This window comes from Ambystoma mexicanum, chromosome 5p, assembly GCF_040938575.1.
Source record: "Ambystoma mexicanum isolate Mex_15411 chromosome 5p, UKY_AmexF1_1, whole genome shotgun sequence".
Lineage (NCBI taxonomy): Eukaryota > Metazoa > Chordata > Amphibia > Caudata > Ambystomatidae > Ambystoma > Ambystoma mexicanum.
Window position 1 is genome coordinate 301,933,633 of NC_090930.1, and position 25,231 is coordinate 301,958,863.

Consider the following 25,231-nt stretch of genomic DNA (forward strand, 5'->3'; position numbering starts at 1 on the left):
TCTGGGACCTGCAATCAAATTGTAATACAGTGAAAAGAGAATTCCAAGAAGGAACCATGCCCTTAAGATTTTGAACTGTCTTGAATGTGAAGAGAAACCTGGGGAAGCAGTAATTTCCTGAAAAACTGTGAACACACCAAGAGGAGGGAGTCATCCTGGCTTATTTATTTATCTATTTATTCTTGTGCATTTGTTAGCTGCTTATACAGAAAGTCAATTCTGTTTCAAAGCACCCACAGGGCAGTAGGGAGGGAACATGGGATAGAAAACAATGAGTACAGTGGAAGATAAAGACAAACCTACTATGCCTTGTGAGTATTCAGAACGTGCAAGGGCAGAGAGAAGAGGGGAAGTGGGAGTGGGGGCGAGTGCTGGAATGTCCGTGCTCGTGGGTGAGCATCAGATGAAGTGCATAGTATGGTAGGTGCTATGCGGCCTGGAGCTGCATTGGGTAGATAGTGCAAGCCTACTGGATGAAGGCAGGGATTGCTGAAGCAAGTGCTGCGAAGTAGGCAGAGGCTGTGGCGATTTGATGTGGGAGACCAGGACCTGAAGGCTACATGAGGGCCCTGGTCACCAATCACAGCAACTGTGAGATTAGCAGAGGAGAGAGGAAGGGAACGAGGAAGTGAAGAGGAAAGTTTTAAGGAATTCTGGAATTTGAGGAAGTCCTGCTCAAGACGAAGAGGAAGGCAGAGGCTGTTCCATGAAAGGGAGCCAGCTGAACAAAATGATCGGCCTATGGCCCTCTGTTTAGCAAAATCCTTTACACACAGAGAGTTGGTGCCAGAGGACCATAGAGGTCTAGAGGGAGAGTATTTAGTAAGTGAAGGTTGTAGATAACGTGGTACCAGGCCCCAGACAGCCTTATGGGTGATGCAGAGACATTTGAATTTAATCTGTACAGCAACCAGGAGCCAGTGAAGAGTTTTTAGTGCAGCAGAGAGACAGTCCCTGGGCTTAAGGCCAAGGATAAGTCACGCTGCCCTATTCTGGAATGGTTGGAGGGGTCATAGAGTGGAAGAAGGTAGATTCAAGAGAAGGCTATTCCAGTAGTCAGGCCTAGAGACAGCCAGGGCTCAGGGAACATTGAGATTCTGAGGGAAAGTGAAAAAAGGGAGAATTTGTTTGAGAAGGAAGAGTTGAAGGTGGGACTTCTTGGCAATGTCCTGAGTGTGAGGGAGGAAGGAGAGAGAGGAGTCAAAGATGACTCCAAGGTTTCTGGCTTCAGATGAAGTAGCAGGGGAGAGCCCATAGAAGAATGCCAGAGTAAGGTGAAAAAGAAGGAGCAGTGGTCCCAAATGGGAATGAAGTATTGCTGGCATTGAGGCAGAGATTGTTGGAAGTGCACCAGGGATGATGGAAGATGCAACAGGGTCAACAGGAAGTTTGAAAAAGAGTTGTGTGTCATCGGCATAGCACTGGAAGTTGGCAGAGACTGAGGAAATGAGGAGTGACAGCTGAGAAAGGTAAATGTTGAAGAGCCCAGGGGAGAGGTATGAGCCCTGGGGTACACCACAAGTGGAGAAGGAAGTAGGTGAGTAGAAGGTTCCCAAAATGGCTTGGGATGAAGGGTCAGTTAGAAAGGAGGTCAGCCAGTCTAGTGCCACTCTGAGATACCAAGGGTATCAGGGAGCTGTTTTATGATGATAGAATGGTTGACCATGTTGAAAGCAGAGGAAGGATTGAGTAGGATGAGAACAGCTGGAGATTTAGAGTCCAGAGATGTGAGCAGTTCTTCACAAATGTTCAGAGGAGCAGTTTCCGTGCCTCTGGATGCTCGGAATCCAGATTGATGGTCGTGGAGACCACCAAAACATTCAGTGTTTGCGGTAAGTTGTGGAAAGGCCAGCTTCTCCAGCAGTTTCCCAAGGAGGGAGGGGATGGAAATAGGGTAGTAGTTGGCTGGATAGGCAGGGCCTGCTGAAGGTTTTTTCAGGAGCGGGCAAACAACTGAGTGCTTGATGGAGGATGAGAAAGATCCAGTGGCAATGGCTTCAGAGATCAGTGAGTACAGGGGCAAGAGAGCCAGTGTTGTCCTTGATGGTCCTGGAGGTGGAAGGGGAAACCTGTTTGGAAGAGACCTTCATGGAGCGGACAACTCTGGTGACTTTGTCAAGTGTGAAAGGGGAGAAGGAGGAGAGAGAGAGAGGAAGAAGGAGGGTGAGAATTTATAGGAGGCAAGGGAGTGAGGGACGGGCTGGATGGGGGGCATCAAGGGAGTTTTACTGGCGAAGTGTGTGGCCAGTATATTGCAGAGAGCCTGGGAAGGAAGAGAGGAGGAGGAGACTGTGGAAGGGTTAGCTAATTCGCTGAAGATTTTAAAAAGTTCAGACATGTTGTTGGATGCACCAGATATCCTTGCCTGGATGTGGGCCCTTTTATTGACATGGATGGAGACTCTGTATTGCATTTGGAGCAGCAGCAGGCCAGTTTTAGTAAGAGGGTGAGCCTGAGCTTTACCACTTCAGATCTGCAGCTCTGCATTTGTGTTTCTGGGCTGCAACTTCAGAGTCGTACCAGGTGTTATGTTTGGATGCGGGCGTATCCTCATGACTGGGGCAAGAATGTCAAGGGTGTTGGTAATGGCCAACTGGAGGTTGCTGAGAGCAGAGTCAGTGGTGAAGTCTGGGTGTGAGAGGGGTGATGAAGGTGGATGCAAAGGCAGCAGCTGACACTCATTTCATTGGACGGATCTTACAATAAATGTGATTGTTCTTTGTTTCGTGTTCGTAGATTACTGCACGTCTGAATTGGTTGCAGGAGAATTGGTCGCAATTTATTTTGCGCATTTTGTCACATAATTACATGGGGAGTGGGTTTAGGGATATCATTAATGTAAAGGGGTAAAGGGAGAGTGCTGCAGGGGGTCTCCTTTGCTTATATATGTGGCAAAATGTACCTGTCCAAAAAAATAAGAAATGTGGCCAATTCTCCAACAACCAATTTCATTCGATGTAATCAACCAAAATTCTGTGTTTGAACTTTTCGTATTGGTAAAAAGGAATCTGGATAAGGGAGCCTTTCCCCGGAACTGTGAACATTGTCCACCTGAAACTATTTGGTTGGATTTTTGTACTTTGAGAACCAGAGACAATATTCTTCGCACAATTGAGTTAGTTTTAGAGTGTGAGGGCCAGGATAGGATTTCAGACAAAGGACATCATTTTTGCTTTGGACATCTTGACGAAGGGCAGACCCATTAGTTTTGGTTGAGGTAGGGACACGCCACCCATATTAGGACTAGTGAGGCATTTTCCAACCCCTTTATCATTTAATAAAATGTTATAAACAAAGGTATGAGCCCTCTGTGTGCGTCTCATTCCTGGCTCCTCACAGGGGTCACAGCATCACAAAAATCTATATCACCCCACAGAACAATACTATCCTCGCAGCCCTAAACACAAACTGTGCCACCTTCATTTATTCTCCACTGGTGGCCAAGAAAGGTGGTGGGGTTTGCTTGAAGATTAACAAGGCTGACCCTTCTAGCCCGTGTTTGCACCCACATACTCTCTGCCCACTTCTTCTTTGAACACAATGATATAACCATTCCCCTGTACTCATCCCCCACACTACACTCCTGATCTACAGGTCCTCTTCCACCTTAACCTTTGTTTTCTCTGACCACAACCTTGAACTCGATTTCCTTTCAACAGATGCCCTTATTGCTTTCCTGGAATATTTCAACCTTCTGAATATGTCGTTCTTCCAACACTTCAATGTCTGTGTTCCTTCCTCTCTCTCCCTCTCACAACTCCTATTGCCAATGGCATGTTTAAACTTGACCCCAAAGCATCATACCTAGTTGAATTCAAATCTGTTTAGGCCTCCTCCTTTAAAACAGCTTTTCAGTGACTTTAACCAGACTTTCAGGTGCTGGTTTGAGAACAACACAGCCTGCACCTTTATTCCCTCAAGTCCCATCACAGCCCAGTATCACCCCAGCGATTCGTCAGCTTTAGACAAGCATACACCTAGAGCTGCACCACAGGTGCACATCTTGCTCCACTATACCCTTAGCAGTCCTAATCTCTATTTCTCTCTAAGATATATAGTTGGTGAGCACGTTTGTGACTTCTTCTACCAATTGAATTGATACCATCGAGCTTTGAAGGCAGGACTCGCTTTTGTCCTCCCCTTATTATTTTTTAATACCTTCGAAATCAATGTTTCCTGATTAGATTCTTTTTAATGTTTATACTGGAAATTCTTTTGGATACCCTGTGGACTACTCCTCTACATTGTCATTTGACGGAAGATTCTTGCCATATGAAATTTACATGAATCCTAAGGTAAATTACATTTACTAATTCCTTGTTTGTTTTTTTTTATTTTTCAACGAGCCAATATATTACTGATGGTTTTCCATCCTTGTTAATTCTACAGATTTAATTTGAATTGCTTCTGAAGAAGGGACGAGTAAATCCAGAAACGAATTGAGCTGGATTCTTCTGTGTTTATGAATACACATTCTCCTGGACAAAGAATATAAGGACTGAATACAATTATATTTAACTCCTACCATTATCTATAACATTTTCTGGAATGCTCTAGTGAACCTGAGTTAATTACTTGACGACTGAGCATTGGTTAGAGTCCAGGGGATGGGGGTATCCCTACTTTTGAGATAATGTTTTCTTCTATTCTGTGTTGCATTGGCTGTCAAGCTGTTATGGTGGTGTAATTTGGATTGTTCTGTTTGAAGGCACTTCTCCAGTTTTGTATTTGGAGGGTTGCTAGTGAGGTTGCAAGTGAGACCGCTCCCTCTCATATGCTGCAATTTGGTCCAGGATCCATGTCTTGTATCTTGCCACACCACCTTCTGAAAACACATCAGACAAATACAATCTTCAGCATAGGCTTAACACTGCAGCAGATATGACCTCCTCTATGTCAATTAGGTATATGTTGTTTGTGGCATTTATTTCTAAGGACTGGAATATTCCATTGGCCAAAGCTAAATTAGTATATTCCACTGGCCAGAGCCAGAGCTTCTAAACCCTCTTCCTTCCTGGACTCCTGGTCTTGACCTTGTCTTTGAGCACCTCAACCAGAGAGATACTTCATTCATGGCTGTGATGTTACTGCTGGCAGTGTGTGTAGCATATCTTAATGGCACAATACACTGAATGAGCCATTTCACAAGGTCCCATTGCCTAGCATCATTAAAAGACATAAATCATCCTGTTTCATCTTAATCTTTGTGTTACATCTCATACTCATGATAGGTTTGTGGTGTTCAAAGGTGAATTCCAGCATTTATGGTGTCCAGTCAAAGGGTTGAATACATTGTTTCGAATTACAATAGTTTTGAAACAAAAGGACCGAAAAAAAGGTTGAATGCCTTTTTTTAAATTTATTTTTATTTTTTGGCTTCCGTATAGGAAAAAAAAGTGCTTTTTACACCAAAAACAGGGGTTTGTGGGGGGGACCCGCCCCCCAAAAAAAAACATTCGACCTTGTTTCGGTCCTTTTGACTCGAAACTATTGCATTTGAATCAATTGCAGTCGATCCTTTCACCTACAACAGCATTTATAGGGTTGAATTTCATCAGGTGGAAACTCCTCTATGAAGACGAGTCAGAGAAGGCCATTCAAAGTTTGCAATCTTCTCAATGTCTTCCAGGCTTTCACAGAATGTTTCAAATAGGCACACATTGTGCAGCTTATGGTCATTCATTTGTCAACCAGTTTGTGTCATAGAATGTCCTGCACTTTGAAGTTCAAGCAGTGACCACTCAGGGTACATGGAAAAAATGTCCCATTAGCCATTGCAAGCATTGTGTTACTAACATTATCACTAATAAGAAAACAACAATGAATCCTTTTGGTTTAAGCCATCCCAGAATATTTACTTGCAATGCTGCCGGGATGGTTGATGCTCTACGTGCCTTGTCTACGGCAAACAGTGAAAGACTTCTTGCTCACAACGTTTTTGTGATATGACAGTTGAGGTAATGGGGGGCTGGGGTTGAGTGGCCAGTGTGCAATAAAATAAAAAAATAAAAATAAACCCAATGGGATGTGATGTTCATTGTCATATGAATGGGTGCACAGCGGACTCCATCAGTAGTGGGAAAGAAGCAAAATATGGAATTATGCAAACATACAATGCACTTCACTTGTTTGCATTTGCAGCATTCAAGGTTTAGTAGCAAAAATGCAAATGTCATGGAACATATGCTATTCTTACAGTAGTTAAATTAATGTATAAATGTATTGCTTTATATGTCTGTTCTGTGAACCTCACTGAGTTGCCAGAGCTGGCTGTTGTAAAGGTGTGTGAAAGCTTCGAGTGGCCAAATTACTGATTGTGCCAATTTATGAAAGTGTTTGCATACTGTCCAGTATTTATATTTTATATAAATTGGTACAACCTCACTTTTGATGTAGCAATGTGTGTACAATCCTGTGACATGTCCCACTTCCAGTACCATTCTCCCTCATGATTATTTACTATCCTCATTCCGTTCATCCACTCCAGACAGACAAATGTACCCATCAATTTTTATAAAAGTAATGCATGAAAAATATCAATGTGGCAAAAAATATTGGAATAATAATTATAATAATCAAGGTAAAAAAAAACAAATGAAAGGAATTCATGTAAAATTCTCCATTGGCAAAAACATTACTATTGAATTAATAGTAATCAAGATGAATACATTGTCGGGGGGAAATTCTGCCGGGGTCGGCCGGGCCGTCCGTAGACCTCCGGGCAGGGAGGCCCCAACTCCTCCCGTATATCCCAAAAGAGATAGAGTATGAGACACACGCAAGAAGCAAGGTGACTCTGCTGTTTATTAGACAAAACGGCAGGGATGGGTCAAGGATCGTACGCGTCCGTCCTGACACACACAACCGTGGGGCTCGCAGGCCCTTTTTACCTTAGTATGACGCGCTACTTGCGTCACCTTGGAAAGTTTAGCAAAAAACCTATTTCCACTCTGGATTGGTTACTCGAGTGGTAGGGTTAGTATAGCATACATATAGAGAACGGTGTTAGTGGTTGAGGGTTAGTCAGGTGGTATACCTGGGATGTCCCTTCAATTTGATACATGAAAATTGTTACATGAAGACCTCTGAGGATTGGTCAATGTTAATGGCGTCAGTGATAAGAGCCCCATGTTCTGATTGGTCCGCTCGCGAGCCTCCCAGTCTGGGACTATCGCTGTTCCCAGCTCGCGGTGCACCTGTCATTTGCAACAATGTTTTACTATGGGTAGGTGTAAACAATGTGAGGATTCATTCATATGTTGGGAGGTCGACTACTCCCACTGCTGCAGATGTCCAATGAGTCTTTTAATTGTATCTGCCTGTGTCTTGAAACGTGGGATTCAGGCGTCTCCTTCCTCCTGGGCTTGGCGTCCTGTCAAGTTTGGCTTTGTCACGTGAGGTGGGACCGTGTTTGAGGCAAAATTCAGCACAATTAATATTGTTTTTCCCACTGTGTGCCTGGTTTATCTTGCAGGTGCGACCTTGGCGTCGGCTTGCGGCGTGCGAGATTGCAACATCGTGCCCTTGGCGGTGTGCTTTCACCGGGCTCATTTTGCAGGGTCAGCAACCGAGCTCTTGCTCATTCAATGTTCATGGAAGCTTTTGCTTGCGGCCTACTTGGGCCTGGTGCATAGGTGGAACCGTTTGATGCATAGCGCTTTAGGTTACGGTATCATATTGCTCTATCCTCAGTATCGTGTCTCCGTTATATTCTTCATTATGGTACATGGTTCTTAGAAGAAGCGTGAGCAAGCCTTTTTAGATAAGTTCATTATGCGTCTTGCGTTTCTGCATTTTGAGAGCCTATGTGGAAAATAATAAAGATGCACGTCCGTGGGTATGTCTGTCGCCTACGTCATAGCACTGAGTATGTTCTTCGTGTGGATTGGCTAGGTCCTTATGGCATCTCTAACGACGTGTAGGTTTAGTCGAGTTGATCCATGCCGCAGGTGTCGGCATGGACAGGGCGGGCTGCTGGGCAGGTAGGTGGGCACATCCGTATGTTCCTGTACCAGGGTATTTGGTCGTCTGGTAGATAGGCAAACTCCTCTCGTGGCGGGTGTCTAGGCCGTGATCCTCTAGGCCAAGCGCGAGAGGCGAAGGGCGGGAGCCTGTTCTTCCATTCTCCCACTTCAGTCCCCCCTCTGGTCGACTTGTCGACCACAAACATATCCTTTTCTTTATCTCCTCTTACTCTCCATATTTTAGTTATTCCTCCCAAATGTCCATAGTGGTTAACATGGTCTTCAAATGACCAATACATATATGCACAGGTTCCTCCAGGAGTGCAGTATACCCATTTCCCTATATAGCTCCTTAGGTTTCTTGGGTTTTCGAGCTTCACAGATGGTGGGTCCAGGTGGTTGGTGATGATCTGGTTGCGCAACTTCTCTCTCTCTTTTATGATTGTGCCTGTGTGTTGGCCGTCATCTGTTGGCATCAAGAGGTGCATACCAACCATTTCGATCATCTCGTCTGTGGTGCGTGCCTTCCGGGCCTTCCAAAATCTTATTATGATCATTGTAGCTCCAGCCAAAATAGTACATCCAACTATAATCTTCAGTCCACCTGACAGCCAAGATGGCATCCATGACCATAATATTGAAAACCAGCTCTCATCCTTTTTCACACCTTTACTTTCATCCATCATTTTTGAGTGCATCTGGGCCAATTGTAAAACTGCTTCTGTCAGTGTACCATTGTCAGCATCGTTGGCAGGGATGAATGTGCAGCATGATTGTCCTATCTTTGCGCAAACTCCTCCTTCCATTGCTGTGAGGAGGTCCAGTACATATCTGTTCTGTAGTGCAACCATTCTTACTGCTCGCAATTCCTCTTTTATTGCGTTGAATCCATTTACTGTAGAGTTAATTGTCATCATTAGTTCCCACCTAGTTATCTGGAGCCATTTTGCGTTTGCGTAGGCCTGCAGTCCAGGATGTATTATTGAGGAGAAGAACATAGCTGCTCTGCTGAATAGTCTGTGTTCCGGCGGAATTGAGGTGAGTGCTGTTTCCGACCTTCCCCACAGGTAATTTCCTGTCAGAGGTTCTCCTTGTCTTTTCCTTCTGTTGAGGACAGTGTTGTTGCCGTTGCGTCGGTTCTCTGGCCCTTTCCGAGGCTGTGCAGATCTCTTCTTCCTTTTGTTCCCTTCATCCATCTTGGGGAAATTCGCCATATTCACATGTTTCTGGGGCACCACTAGTGATGGTACATTAAAGTGTACTATAGTGCATACACCATTCCACAAAGGGGGCAGTGTGTGGTACGCCTTGTCTCCACAGGCCCAGTAATGGTCCATTACTACTGCTGTTCCTGCTCCCCCCTCAGGTAACTCCATCACGCTTTCACAGTTGGTGTTGTATCCTACGTCCACCTCTCCTTTATGTTGGTAGCATACCTTAGGCGCAGTTAGCGGCAGTATTGTTATTGGGTCTTCATCCTTCGCCATCCACGTGAGCATGGGTACGTACTTAACCCAAGTCATCCAACATCTATGGTTGTGTCCATCAATAGTTGAAATATTTTCTCTTGTTACCATGTTGCTGCCAACCACTCCTATGTCCCATTTGTTGTTCATGTACACCTTCCGTGTTATTATCATCAGTGGTCTTTCCCAACATCCGTTTTTACCAGGGACTTCAGTGGCGTACCAATCACATGGTAGGTACTGTAGTGTTACTTTCTTTGTTTCTCCTTTTTCAGGACCACTTGTTATGTATCTGAATCCTTCAGCATGTACACTGCTCTTGTGGTAACTCAAATAAGTCTTGAGGAAGTTGTTTTCATATGGATATGTATCTCGTGTTTTCCACACCAGTTGCACCACTGTCCCTTGAAATCTTCCTTTCGTCTGGAACAGTGCCAGGTATATTATACATCGTGCCATTTTTTCATCTATCTCCGTGGCAACAAATGTTCGAGAAGCGCTCATGGCGTATGGGATCAATGAGCAAACGTAGCAGCTGTCTTCTGTTGTCTGCTTACCTATGTGGGTCATGTGTTGGTACCATATGTTGTTTGAGATGTGTGCTGAATCTTGTATGTAGTTGTAAATAACTTTATTATCTGAGTATGTGCTGCGTTTAACTCTATTTTCCTTGTGTGGGATTTTACTAGTACCACCTGACGTAACACCTGTTGCAGCTGGGGGTGGAGGTGTATTAGGTTTGGGTACAGCAATAATATTGATAGCATAGCTGTACTGCCATACAGAGGCAGCCAAGAACCCGGTGATCATTAAAATCCCTATCAATTTTATTACAAATGCTAATTTCACCGGCATTTTGCTCTTACCTTGCTGCAGTCCGGCAGCTTATTCTTGCGACGTTACAGTTGCCCGCCTGAAAATTCTTAATATGCTTGTTATTAGTGTTAGTTGTCGTTTTTAAGCTCTCCCTATCAAGTAGTCATTCAGTGCCCAGGCGAAGAGCTGTTCCCACGCCAATCTAAGCAATCTATCTCTTAGGGCAGGCAAGTATGGTTGGAGGTGGGGCATTGAATGTTCTATGGCCAAGAGGAATGCTGTGTAGTAGACACGTACCCTCCTTCTTTTCAGGTACGTTGGCCTTTTTATTTCATATACAAATTGGTGTGACAATTCTTCCAGGTAATTATCGTCTGAGGGTACCATCTACTCCTGGACAGTGAATTGGTTAGTTATCTACTTTCTTAGTAGTACAATAATACGCTGTACCTGCATGTGCGAGAGAAAAGAAAGAGAACATTCAGGTGTTTACATGTGTATACGTGTAAAACAATGTCCTTCAGTTCAGTTATTACTACAGTGGGTAGGGGGTCAATGGGCAGAGGGTTTGGGGCTCAACTGGCGGAAGTCTCTTTACTCTTTAATCGTGTAACCATGGGGTGGGCGGTATGGGGATCACCCCTTTTTTTTCTAGTAGTTGTCTCTGGGGAATCTGAGGGGTGGCAGGGTATGGGGCCGTTAGTTGTGGTAGAAGTCTCTTCCTCCGTTGGTGACGCGGTTGTTGTTCTTCCAGTGGCCCTGTCGGTGGTGCTGGGGCGGGTCTGGAGTTTGTAGATCTTTACGTCGTGTAGGTGGTTCCAGGCACGTTTATCCTGTAGCTTTACTGCTCTCGTTGATACCTCCTCTACCAGATGGGGGCCAGTGAAGTGTGGGCTGTTCCACTTTCTGTTGAAATTGCGAAGTAGTATGTGGTCACCTTTAGCAACTTTGCACAGTCTTTCCTTTTCCAATTCTTTATCCACGTCTTCTTGTTGATCGCTGTTAGACCCGCCCCGCGTGTGCTCGAGCTGTTGAGACACAAACACTACACTAGTAATCAAAGAAGACACATATTGGTACATTTCATCACCAAGGACATTTGCAGTACTCTCGTGGTCGGTAAATGCTCTTGATGTTGGTGTTAGGGGAAGGCGCATTTGACGTCCGGTAACCACCTCGTGAGGGGTGAGGTGGTGGTCGGAACCTGGTCTATTCCTTAGCTCAAATAGGGCTAGTGGAAGGCAATACAACCAACTCTTCTTTGTTGTTTGCTGTATTTTTGCAATTGCCTCCTTTAATAGGCCATTCAGGCGTTCACATATACCGTTGGCCTGTGGGTGGTATGCACATGCAAATTTATGCTTGATGTTCAGCAAGGATGTGATGTGCTGGAACATTTCGTTTGCGAAATGTGGGCCATTATCTGACCGCAGTACCTCGCACACTCCCCACTTGGGGAAGACCTCCCTCACTAGGAATTTAGCTGCTCTGAATGCATCTGGGTGTGAACAGGGCCCTGCTTCAATCCACCTCGAGAATGGGCATACTACTACAATCATATACCTATTTCCTTGACATACGTTGATCATATCAACATAGTCAATATGGAGATGTCGGAAGGGTCCCTCTGGCCGGGGTATAGTACCTCTTATCACCTTCAGAGTGTGACCGGCCGTAAACTGTTGACATGTGAGACAATTGCTGATAAAATTTGACACATGGGAATTTAACTCGGGGCAGAACCAGTCTTCCCTAATTCGTGCTGCAATTACTTCCTTGCCTGTGTGGGCTGGGTGGTGTAGTTGGCTCAGGGCGGTGTTCAATAGTGCCAGTGGTATTACAATCTTTCCAGTGTCACCCTGGCGCCATAGTGCGTCAGTTGGTGACATTGTGCATCCTCTTTTTACCCATATTTCTTTTTCTGCCATTGGTGCAGCCGCTTGAAGCTCCATTATCTGTGTGGCTGGGAGATGGGTGTACCCTTCTCTTATCAACATCTCCTTAGCCATTCCCCTCCCTCTCCCTCTCTTTGACTCTGGGGGGTTCCATATCTCACCAAAATATGCAGCATACTTCGCATGTGCGTCTGCTGCTGCATTCCCTTTTGAAATGTGGTCTTCACCATTGGTGTGTGCGGTGCATTTGACCAAAGCTAATTCTTGGGGGTCATTTATTGCTTCAATTAGTTCAGCCAATAGGAGGGCGTGTTGCACTGGAGTGCCATCAGCTCTCCTAAACCCTCTTCTTCTCCATTTCGACAGCCCTGAGTGGACAGTGGACGTAACATATGCGCTGTCGGAATATATGGTCACTCGTTTGTCAAAGCTTTCCTTCAACGCCAAGATTAATGCAATTAATTCTGCTGCTTGAGCGGAATAGTGCTGTGGTAGTTGTACACATTTCATTGCCACACACACCGGTACCTCCATCATTTTTACCACTGCTGCCCCAGTCCTCCTTATACCATCCCTTTGGTCGATAGTTGATGACCCATCAATGAACAGGAGCTCACCTCCCTCTAGTGCGTTCTCTTCAATCTTTCTAGTACATGAGTACATTTCAGTTATTTGCGTACAGTCGTGGGCATAATCTCCTTCCTCAATTACTTCTGCTAGGAACCTTGCAGGGTTGACCGTGCTACATCTAACAATTGATAGCTCAGCTCTGGATAAGATGATCTCATAACCTGATGCCCTTTGCGTGGTTAGGGTGGACTTAGGTTTATTCAATATCGCAAATAGTGCATGTTCCACAAACAGTGTAGTTGGGCACCCCATGGTGATTGCTGATGCTTTCTCTACCGCAAAAGCAGCTGCGGCGAGACCTTGTTCGCAAGGGAAATGACCTAACATCACAGGATCTAAGTGGCCGCTGTAAAATGCTACTGGTTTGTAGCCCATGCTTGTTTTTTGAGCCAACACTGCTTTCATTACTGCTGAATCGCAATGTGAAAATATAAAAAATTGTCGCTCATAGTCTGGGGTTGCCAGTACCGGAGCAGTTGATATGGCATCTTTCAATTCATCAAAAGCCTCTTTCATTTCCATTGTCCACCCCAACTTTTTCTCCCCTTTATTAGCTTCCTTTAACGCCTCAAGCAGGGGTCCTATGTATGAACTGTTATCAAATACCCATGCTCTACAGTAGTTGCACAGACCCAGGAACTGCTGCAGTTCCCTCACTGTTTGTGGCACTGGTGTTTTTGAAATGGCCTGTGCTCTTTGTGGTGCAATCTTTCTTCCATGTTGGGATATGAGCTGACCAATGTAAAGTACCTGTTCTTGACAGTACTGTAACTTTTCCATGTCTACCTTGTAACCTTTTTCAGCCAATATTGTCAGCATCTTTAATGAGTCCTCTCTGCATGTTCTTTCGTTTGTACTGCAAATTATTATGTCGTCGACATACTGCAACACTGTGCTTTCCACTTCAATGTTACCCAAATCCATCTGTATTACTCTGTTGAAAATTGAGGGTGATTCGCAATACCCTTGTGGCAATCTGGTGTGTTTCCACTTTGTGTTTCTGTAAGTGGTAGCTTGTCAGATCTTGTGAGGCTGGGTGCAATGGTATTGAGAAAAAAGCATTTTTAAGGTCGATCACTGTAAATCGTGATGCTTCTGCTGGAATGCCACACAATATTGTGGCCGGGTTTGCGGCTATGGGGTATTCTGCTTCTACTATGTTGTTCAAGGGCCTGAGATCCTGTATGAAGCGCCAAGACCCCCCTCTAGCCTTGCGCACTGGGTATACAGCCGTGTTACATGGTGATTCTGAGGGGACCAATATGCCATTATCTATAAGGGCCGTTATGGTTTCATATATGCCCTCATCTGCCTCTTTTGATAGTGGGTACTGTTTCACTCTGGGGAGTATTGCACTTTTTTTCAATTTTATCCTTACTCCCCCTATACTTTTTATGCACCCCACGTCATAGGGGCTAGTAGTCCATAATGATGTGGGTACTTTTGTCATATCCTCCTCAAAGAAGGGAACTGGGGTGGATGTGGGTGCCTCAAGTGCCATTGCAATTTTCTGTGCTACTTGTTTGTACGCCACTCTTAGCCATATTTCCACACTCATCATAAACACCATTTCACCGTCCTCCTTTTCTTCTGAGAACAGCTCCTCATCTGACACCTGGGTGAGTCTACATCCTTCTGCTAGTGCTATCACTGCCCTCCATGCTCTTCCTTCTCTGTCTTGGGCATGTACAGCAATGTAATCAGCTGTTGCTATAATGCTCTCAATGTCCACTGGAACCACCTTTCCTTCTGGTTCATTGACTGGTGTTTCTGGTCTGAACAAATAGGCTGCTGGCCTCCTCCAGATCTTTCCCTCTATCCCTGGCATCCATGCAAATGCCATGTCTGTCCCGTACTGGAAGAGTTCGCCATCTACTGGCTCAGCCCTAATCGCTGTCTGTCCGCAGTATGCTTGCATAATCTGTCGTGCTGTGAGCATGTTAATTCCTGGAGTAGAGCAAATTATGCCGTCCTCCGTAAAGGAGATCGTCATATTCAACCTGTTCATTATGTCTCTCCCCAGTATATTTACTGGTGAGGCACTATAATATAAAAGTGGGACTGACATGTCATGATCTCCTATAGATAAGGGAATGTTATCAGTAAAAGGAACCAACCCTCTAGCCCCAGAGAATCCTTGGGTGTTCATGGCTTTGCCCGACATCTTAAATTTACCTTCCCTTATGCAAGACCGGGTCGCCCCGGTGTCAACAAGGAATGATAATTTTTTGTCGCCTATCGTTACCTCTATGCGTGGTTCCTCCGCACTATTAGGTGTTACCGACAGGATGGGACACACCAAGGCCGTCTGTGGGCTGTCCTATTGAGGGTACAACGATTGACCATTTCCTGTGTAAGGGTTGTGTCCCAGGACCGTCACCCTTCCCAGTTGTGTTTGTTGTGCTTGGGGTTGTTGTGTTATCGCTACCTGTTGTTGTGGCAGTGAATATGTCTGTGGCTGTTGTTGTATTATTAGTTGTTGCTGTTCATTTCCCTGTTGCAACGTCTGCTGTTGCTGTATGCCCTGCTGTTCCTGTGTGGGCCTTGGTTGTCCCTGTTCGCTCCATGACGGTGTTCCTGGTCTTACTCTACACGTGCGTGACATGTGCCCTAATAATCCACAACTCCAACACACCGGTGGTTCCCTACTCTGCCATGGAAAGCTCCCTGTGTTGTCCTGGTATACTGGTTGCCCGGTGGGGTACAAATTTCTAAGTCCTCCCACCTGCTGTTGTGTGTTATATCCGTATCCTCTCCCTCTCATAATTCCTCCTCTTCCCCTGTTGTAATTATAATACCCAGCTCCCGGCATTGAGTATCCTCCTCCCATGTTGGTCGTGTATGGTTGGAGTGGCGGCACCTGTTGTGTTATAGTCTGTGAGGGTGGTATTTGGGAGGGATCTTGTGCAGCCACTATTTGTGTGGGGCTTTGGGTCATTGTTGTAGGTGTAGTTATTAGTGCCCCTTCCATTGTGTATTTAGTAAGTTTTTTCTGTACTAGTTTAGCCTCTTCCGTTTTCCTGTCCTCTTCCTTTTGTTTCATTTTTCCTTGCCATGTCCTGCAATGATGCACTATTGTCAGCTGTATTTCTGGCCATGCTTTTGCTTCCATTCCCACTACTTTCTTCAGTTGTTTCTGAACTCCTTCTGGGAGCCCTTGTACTAGTATATGATAAAATATTGCTGGTGTTTTGTCCCATTGTTCTCTAGTTTCCATGCGCCACTTCTCTTGGATTTCCTGGATATAATCAACAGGATCTTTGTTCTCACGCATCTTGCGTGAGGTAATTGCTCCTATGTCTGATGTGTCTGGGTACTGTACCCTCAGTGCCTGCCATAGTGCATGTCTGCATTTTGCGAATGGTGCCCCACCGTGCGATGTGTTTACTATTGTTACCCCAGGGAATCCCGCTCTCTTCCAAATGTCATCCGCTGCATCCCCTAATATCGATATTAGAAGGCCCTTTACATCTCCCACTGCCAGTTTCTGTCCTGCGGTGTGTTTATCCATTTCATATATCCATTTACCCGCACCTCCACTTAATGATGGGAGCCTGCACTTTATATTTTCTTTGTCTGTATGCTTCCAAGGGACGTACTGTGGTCTAACCCCTCCCCTCTCCAGAAGTGGCATTAAGTTGTGTCTCGTTTTACCCCTTGGGTTCCATAAACTCGAGTCCTCACACCCCTCCTCTTCTTCCCTCTCTCCTACATCGTCATTTTCGTCCGTATTTCCCCTGCTCGTAACTCTTTCTTCTCCCTCTTTTCCCCTTCTTCCATCATTTCCTGTATTTAATGTGGGCATGTGTATTCGTCCTTCCTGCCTGCGTCTATGGAGGTCTCTAAGCCGACCTACATAGGGTGTCAGTTCGTTTGTGAAGGGCGCAAGTTTGATTGTACGTAATGAGCGTGAGGTGGTTGAGCATGTAGTTTGGGATGGGAGAGGGTGTGATGGTGACGGTGTGGCTTCATGTGTCTGTCTTTCCGCTATTCCTTGCTCTTCCTCCTCACTTCTCTCCAGTTCATCTTTTCTCCTACAGATCCATGGTGAGTCTGTGTTGGTCCGGGTGGTGTATAGTTTATCTAGGCTTTCCCTTTCACTGTTTCTTCCTTCCTTCTCCATTCCTTCTTCTTCCTCACAACAAAAGTCATTCATAAACGGCACCCCCCACTCTGTCTTTTTTCCCTTGATTGTTACTGTTTTTAAGTCTATTAGGTCCGGTTCTCCCTTTTCTCCTTTACCAACCGCTCCTCTTTGCGATGATGTTGTTGCTACTTCTGTGTCTCTATATACATACCCCCTTACTTCATTCTCCCTTCTCCTATCTTCCCTTTCCCCTTCATTTCTCTCCTCCATCTCCCTACCATTTTCCTCCCTTTTCATTTTTAATTCCTCCATTACTTCACTACTCACCTTTTCCAATATCCTTTCATCCTCTTTCTTCCTTTCCCATCTCACCCTCTCCCTTTCTAATATACTCTCTATCACCCTCCCTTCTTCGTATTTCTTAGTCGTTTCTGATAGTAATCTCTTCTTCCACATTGCCATTTCTCTTTCTTTCTCTTCTTCTTCCCTTTTCCTCTCTCGTAGCACTGCTCTTGATACCCTTTCTGCTGTTGCTTTTACCCTTTCAGCTTCTCTCCTTTGCTCCTCAGTTCGTTCCCTTATTTTTTCCAATTCGTTCTTACCTTCTTTCCTTTCCCTCGCTTTCTCTCTTTTCTCCCTCTCGAGCTGTTTGATCAGTTCATTCTGCTCATCCCTTAACTCTGCTAGTCGTTCCTCCAAAATCTCTTCCTTTTGCCGTAACAGCTCTTCCCCTCTCATTCCACTCTCCCTGGTATTATCCTCGTCTATTTTCCTTACTACCTCCTTCTCTTCTCCTGTTAATGAACCTCGTAATTTTAATAGTATCTGCGCAGCTACCCACTCATCATGTCCTATTTCCACAGTTTGTTCTTCTCCAGTCCTCCCCTCCCCTGCTGGCATCTTCCTATGAGCCACATATGGTGGCGGGCTGTATGCCGGGTTCGAGTACCCCTCAGCCGCCCTTAACTGTCCTCTTTCTATTTATCCTAATTCTCTTAAAGGGTACAACCCCCCTCCCTCTGTTTTCACTACCTTTGCTAGGGGTATATCGTTGCTCGGTTCCTTTTTATTTCATTTTCATTTGAGTTATTATTCTTTTCTCCTCCCTCTTGTCCATTCCCCGTGTTCTTTGGGTCTTCACTCCCCTTTTTCCCATTCTCTCCTTCCTCCTTAATCTCTTTTTCTTCCGGTATTTCCCCCACAGTGAACATTCCATTTGGTCCTGGTCGGGACCCTTGGAACATCCTCCATAAGTTAAACACCTCCACGTGGTTTGTCAACTTCTTCCCTTTGTATGTATTATGCAGATGGTTTAATAGTGAATGTTGGGTATATGGATCGAAGCTACCATTAGGCGGCCATGGTGTTATCATTTTGTTGTCCGTCCCCTGTGTCCATTCTATGCTATACTTGATCAGTTTCTCCCTATGGGGTGACAGTGTTGTACATATGTGTTGTAGTGGGGTAGTGAGGGTGTTCCCCCACCCTCCCGATCCTGTCCCGTATGACATAGTAGCGCTTCACTTGTTATCCTTCCCCTATTTGGTAGCTATTATCTTACTAACACTTACAATACACAGCCTTATACCTTTACCTGGCCCCGTAAGTTTGAGGACTTGCGATAGTCCGCTAAGGAAAATTATTAAAATATAGTATTTACATTTGTATATTTTCTTCTTTCTTTCTTCCTTTACACAACACCCTTACGGCCCCCTGCGGCTGAGGCGCACGTAGCCCCCTGCGGCTGCGTACCCCTTGTGACGTTCTTATACAGTCGTCCTATTTTCATTTGCTCCTCCTCCTTCTTCTACACTTGCCGTGGCCGGCGTTCTCCGTGCGCAGCCACGTCCCCCGTTTCGCCTTTCCCCATCAACTCATTACCGTTTATCTCCGTTTCCACTCCCTTACCACAGTTCTCTACCCCACCACTCTCAGAAAGAAAAATGCCTTGTGCTCGGGATATCCTATGAAAGCCCTACTGGTGATGTCACCGATCACTTCAAACTACTGGTAAGTTCTTCATATATTCTTTAAGTCCAAAATACACTTGTAATCTACCCCTGTTAACCTCACAGCTGTCTTCCTGTCACTCCTGGAACAAGGTAATCAATAATATAATCGGACTGCGCACGCTGCGTCGCCTCGCGTGTGATACGCCCCTCGACAGGAGGGCTTAACCAGCCAATTATCTTCCGTATCGGGCAACTAACTAGCTACCGCCTACAGGGAAACGTCATCTACCTATCGAGTTTCTTGCTCGAACAATAGGGATCCTCATCTACTCATTGATCAATAAATGCCAACTCCTAGGAAACCACACACACACACCCTTACACGTAGTCGCGACCTAGGCCAATCAGTGTCTATGAGCGGCCGCACGTGATGTTTTCGTGCTCCACCCCCCTCTCTCGCGTAACGTAGCCGACTGCTCTCGCACTCGTTCGGCTACCATTCATTTCATTGCCTACACTAATTTGTCAAACCTTTGCCGCGCACCTGTGCAACACCTCCCACCTCCCGTATTTAATTCCTCCCCCCTCCCTCACAATTTCACATTGCTTGTTGTGCGTGGCATGCTCACCAAGTTCTCTTGATGCGGGGCCGCTCGACTGCGTGCACCCCTCCAAGCGGCTCGCCACCTCCCCTCGTCTGGACCACGTCTGGACACTCGCCAACCGCGGGCGGGATACTTCTCAACCGGCTCCCGAAGGCCAATATCCGGATTGCGCTGTCCGGTCTTCTCGCAGTTCCGCGATGGTCCTGTAGTCCTCAGAAGGGGGCAACGGCAGAGGGGGCCGCGCCGCTGGGCCTCCTCGCAACGGGAGTACCAGAAAAAAAAATAAAAATAAAAAGCAGATCTTAAACAGATCTCAGCAGTGCCTCCAACTTGTCGGGGGGAAATTCTGCCGGGGTCGGCCGGGCCGTCCGTAGACCTCCGGGCAGGGAGGCCCCAACTCCTCCCGTATATCCCAAAAGAGATAGAGTATGAGACACACGCAAGAAGCAAGGTGACTCTGCTGTTTATTAGACAAAACGGCAGGGATGGGTCAAGGATCGTACGCGTCCGTCCTGACACACACAATCGTGGGGCTCGCAGGCCCTTTTTACCTTAGTATGACGCGCTACTTGCGTCACCTTGGAAAGTTTAGCAAAAAACCTATTTCCACTCTGGATTGGTTACTCGAGTGGTAGGGTTAGTATAGCATACATATAGAGAACGGTGTTAGTGGTTGAGGGTTAGTCAGGTGGTATACCTGGGATGTCCCTTCAATTTGATACATGAAAATTGTTACATGAAGACCTCTGAGGATTGGTCAATGTTAATGGCGTCAGTGATAAGAGCCCCATGTTCTGATTGGTCCGCTCGCGAGCCTCCCCGTCTGGGACTATCGCTGTTCCCAGCTCGCGGTGCACCTGTCATTTGCAACAATGTTTTACTATGGGTAGGTGTAAACAATGTGAGGATTCATTCATATGTTGGGAGGTCGACTACTCCCACTGCTGCAGATGTCCAATGAGTCTTTTAATTGTATCTGCCTGTGTCTTGAAACGTGGGATTCAGGCGTCTCCTCCCTCCTGGGCTTGGCGTCCTGTCAAGTTTGGCTTTGTCACGTGAGGTGGGACCGTGTTTGAGGCAAAATTCAGCACAATTAATATTGTTTTTCCCACTGTGTGCCTGGTTTATCTTGCAGGTGCGACCTTGGCGTCGGCTTGCGGCGTGCGAGATTGCAACATCGTGCCCTTGGCGGTGTGCTTTCGCCGGGCTCATTTTGCAGGGTCAGCAACCGAGCTCTTGCTCATTCAATGTTCATGGAAGCTTTTGCTTGCGGCCTACTTGGGCCTGGTGCATAGGTGGAACCGTTTGATGCAGAGTGCTTTAGTTTACGGTATCATATTGCTCTATCCTCAGTATCGTGTCTCCGTTATATTCTTCATTATGGTACATGGTTCTTAGAAGAAGCGTGAGCAAGCCTTTTTAGATAAGTTCATTATGCGTCTTGCGTTTCTGCATTTTGAGAGCCTATGTGGAAAATAATAAAGATGCACGTCCGTGGGTATGTCTGTCGCCTACGTCATAGCACTGAGTATGTTCTTCGTGTGGATTGGTGTGGGAGTGTCCGGTGTGCATGTTTGCACAGGTGTGCTGACCGTTGGCTAGGTCGTCATGGCATCTCTAACGACGTGTAGGTTTAGTCGAGTTGATCCATGCCGCAGGTGTCGGCATGGACAGGGCGGGCTGCTGGGCAGGTAGGTGGGCACATCCGTATGTTCCTGTACCAGGGTATTTGGTCGTCTGGTAGATAGGCAAACTCCTCTCGTAGCGGGTGTCTAGGCCGTGATCCTCTAGGCCAAGCGCGAGAGGGGAAGGGCGGGAGCCTGTTCTTCCATTCTCCCACTTCAACATATTTTGCAGTAATTCATGAAAAATACCATGATGACACAAAAAATACAGAATAAAAATGATAATAACGTATAAGAAAAAAGTATCAATTCGTGAACAATACCGCAGTGACAAAAATACCTCCCCAACATTTGGTACATTCATCCTTTTCTTACTGACCACTCTACAAAAATTATAATCTCCACACTTGTGCTCAGCAAACTGGACTACTGCTCAAGCCTACTCCTAATACAAGCAGAAAAGGCAGTGCTAGTGATGAACTTTTGCTGAGATTGTTTTCAAAGAGAACCCCAGGTTTGCAAGCCTTGTTTGAAGGAGCAGGAAGGTCAGGCGGGGAGGAATTAGGTGAGGGGAGGGGAAGAATGCATTGGAAGCCAGGACAAAGATGACTTCCATATTTTGAAGAGGTCAGCATGAGCCAGCGGAGAGCCGTCCAGTAACAAATTGCAGTGAGACAGTTTGGAATCTTTTTAGAAATGGCTGGGCTAAAGGAGGGAAAGGAAAACAATTTTAGTCTGTGTAATAGGTATTTTAGTGGTGATATCTTTACTACCAAATCATACTTTTTAAGGAACTACAATAAATATACCTCCTTAGTATACTCCTCCAGGTTGCTCACAATGAAGTAAAAAGAAATGGTCGGGACAAATACCAGAAATTTTGAAACGCCTTGACAGTTAAGTGAACATGTATTTGCATAAGCTTGACATGTAGGATGCCATGCATGTTGATAATGCATCATTAGGCGAGAACAACAACATACAAGATGATGGCTTAGAAATGATGACCACAGGTAACTCCACCACTAGTGCTGATGTCATACGTATACTATGACTCTCTAATGAAAACAATGGTCAAGATGGCGGTTACTTCTTTGCTAACCTCCTTGCCAACATCGCAGCGTAACAAGTGATTTCTCCACTCTTACGTTAAGCAAAATCTGTTCATTTGTTTATCTACCCTATTCCCTCATATGAAATATTAGAAACACACTGTCAACTACACTATTATAGGAAAGTAGCGAGCAAGTGCCAGAAATCTATTATTTTGAATTTCTGTCTAACAGAGTAGAAGAATATGGCACTAAATGTGCCTACTCTGAACAGCTTGAATCTACTAATCTTACTTGGCAAATGTAATGAAAGGTGAGAAATACCAATGAAAGGTAAATTATGTTGATTTTGATCACTCAATTTAGGAACTCTAAGAGTGATATGGATATATGATAGGTTGAAGTGAATTCATAGGAACATTGCTCTTTTATGTTCCCATTATAGAAATAGATACAGAATAAAGGTATCTGTTGTTGACCCCAAAAGGAAATGTTTGGTCCTGATGAATGCAACAACATCCAAAAGAATTGCAGAAACTGGTCGACCTTTGTGTCCTTTTTTGGTTTGAGATATCCTGATGTGGAATTATGCAATTTATTAATGGCTGAGTTGAGTGTACATGCATATTCAGATGTGGGTAGAATAAAGAAAAGATCTCCTTCTGAATGTATCATCAACAAACATCTTTTTAGCGTGTCTGGTCACTCCAGGTTTGGGCCACACAAGGGTAGACTTGAATCTCTTTTACCTAATATTTTTGCAACCCATTATAGAAGAAGTGTTGTTCCTTGAGGTATATATCAAGATCCCTCTCATATATAGATGACTATGAATGTGTACTTCTTTAGGATCAGCTCTTTTCTACAGGGCCAGAATAGCTAATTCAAAAGCATGATGTTTGTACCTAGCACCTCAGATGATAAAGCATATGTTTTCATAGCTTCTATCTATTCTTGTATACACTTCGGTATATGTTTTAAAAAAACAAAAAGCCAGTCTTGTGTTGGAACAAATTGTTAGAATAGTTAGGGCCATAAACATGTTATCCTATCACTTTTAGATAGATGGCACACAACTGCAATCCAGTGATAGGAACCCTTACTAAGGAGAGTGTCATTTTTCGTGAGGGGCAGTAGTGAGTGGCTTAAGCAATGTGCAAAAATAAAAAGGATCTCCATTTAGTTGTGGTATTATGAGAAATATTTGAGTGCCATCAGCAAAACGGAGATAGTGAAAGCCAAAGGATGAGAGAGGTCTAGATGGTGAAGAGCAGAGGTCCAAGGACTGATCCTCTGGTTATGCCGACAGGGAGAGGGGTGTGGTCAGAGTTTTGTGAGTTCCAAGAGATTTTAAATGATCGACCTTCCAGGTAGGAAGCAATCCATGAAAGGGCAGATTTGCAAAACCCAAGGACCTGGAAAGTGAGAATAAGAGAGAAGAGGTCAGCAATGTCAAGAGCAGCAGAACAGTCCAAAAAACGTTGTCTTCAATGTTTCCCATAGTTAGATCCTACGTCAGATGTATAAAAAAAATGCTGTTTTTACAAACACATAAACAACATTCACAATTGCCATTGCAAACTTCATTACCTGTTGTGCAATTGTGACTTGCAAGAGGAAGGGGGTGCCATGGGCAAGGTCATTTTCCTATGGTTTGTGACCCTTCAATTAGTCAAAAAATAATGAAGTTACTGCCTTCCCGCAGGAGTCAATTATCAAGTACATTCTATTTATTTGAAGCATTATAATTAAGCAATATAACCCAAGGAGGGGGCATTTCCAGTTGGGTAATGCTCCCGGAGCTATAGTTAGAAGCCCTGGGGGCATTACCTGACTGGTAATTCCCCCCTCTGAGGGTTATATTTCCATTCATACCCCGGCATGTTGTACCGGGGGTACTAATTGTTATTTTACTAGAGTTGAGAAACAGCAATGCAACGGTTTCTCGCCTCGAGAAATAAAATGCCTGCCAGGGATCACAGAGAAGGGACTATAAATAGTCCCTTCTCCCTTTCCATGGTGACCAACGCTTTCAAGATGCAATTGTGGAAGTGGGATTACCTTTGGGGTAAGTCTCAGAATGTGTCAATGGGTGTGCAGAAATACTTACAGTTATGGAGTGCCGGGTATTAATGCACCAAATTGCAGACAAAAAGCTTTGAACTGTGGTAGAGTTATCTCTCTCATGCACAGAAGATGAATAGGGGACAAAACTATTAACACATGTGAAGTAGTCATATTTGGGGAGACCACAGAGTGGGACTGACACACTCTGTTGGCAAGGGAAAGTCATCAGTTTTGAACTCTGACACCTGGGCTCTCCATCACATAGACAGCTGTCATCACTTCAGAGAAACCACCCTAGGTTAGCCCACAAGGAGATATATAGCATGTGGAATGAAGACAAATGCCCAGCACTACCCCACTCCGAGATGAGTAGTATCAAGGGGAAAGAACAGAGAGAAAATCAGCCTTAGGAAAGGTTTTCACATAATGGTGTATTCAGACGCTTGCCCGGGGTTCTGTCTGTGAATCCGATTGCATGGCGGGTTGCACAAGCCCCTGTGTGGATTATGGATTAGATCACAAAGCAAAGAAAGGATGCTCCAAAGGTTTCTAGTGAATTGGAAAGCAAAGAATGGCATACAAAGGGAGAGAGTGTATATTGGAAATCCACTATTAGTCATGGAATGCACTTACTAAATGCCTCAGCAGCTGGACAGCAGGATGGCCCGAGTGCCATGATGCCTCATCTCAAGATGGTGGAAAGGCTATTTGAGCCCACATGCCATAGAAGCAGGGGCACTATCCAATTGAATTGTCAAGGAACACACAACATCTCAGTATATTTGGGAAATTAGGTGGGAAGGATGTGGGACCATTGAGCGTACACCAATCCCATAACCTAGGCTGATGGGGAGCACTGCCACCAATAAAAAACTTATTGGATCAATCAGTGCCCAAGCCATAATATAAAAAGTGTCAGAAATGCTAGGTTGTGTAGGAGTTGGTGTTCTAGCAGAGAGATGAAACCGAGGGAGAGAAAAAGAGGTGGCCATGCCGAATAGGCCACTCTATAAGAGAGTTGAGACTTGCAAGAGAAAATAGAGCAAGGAGCCTATTGTGAGTCTTAATGAAG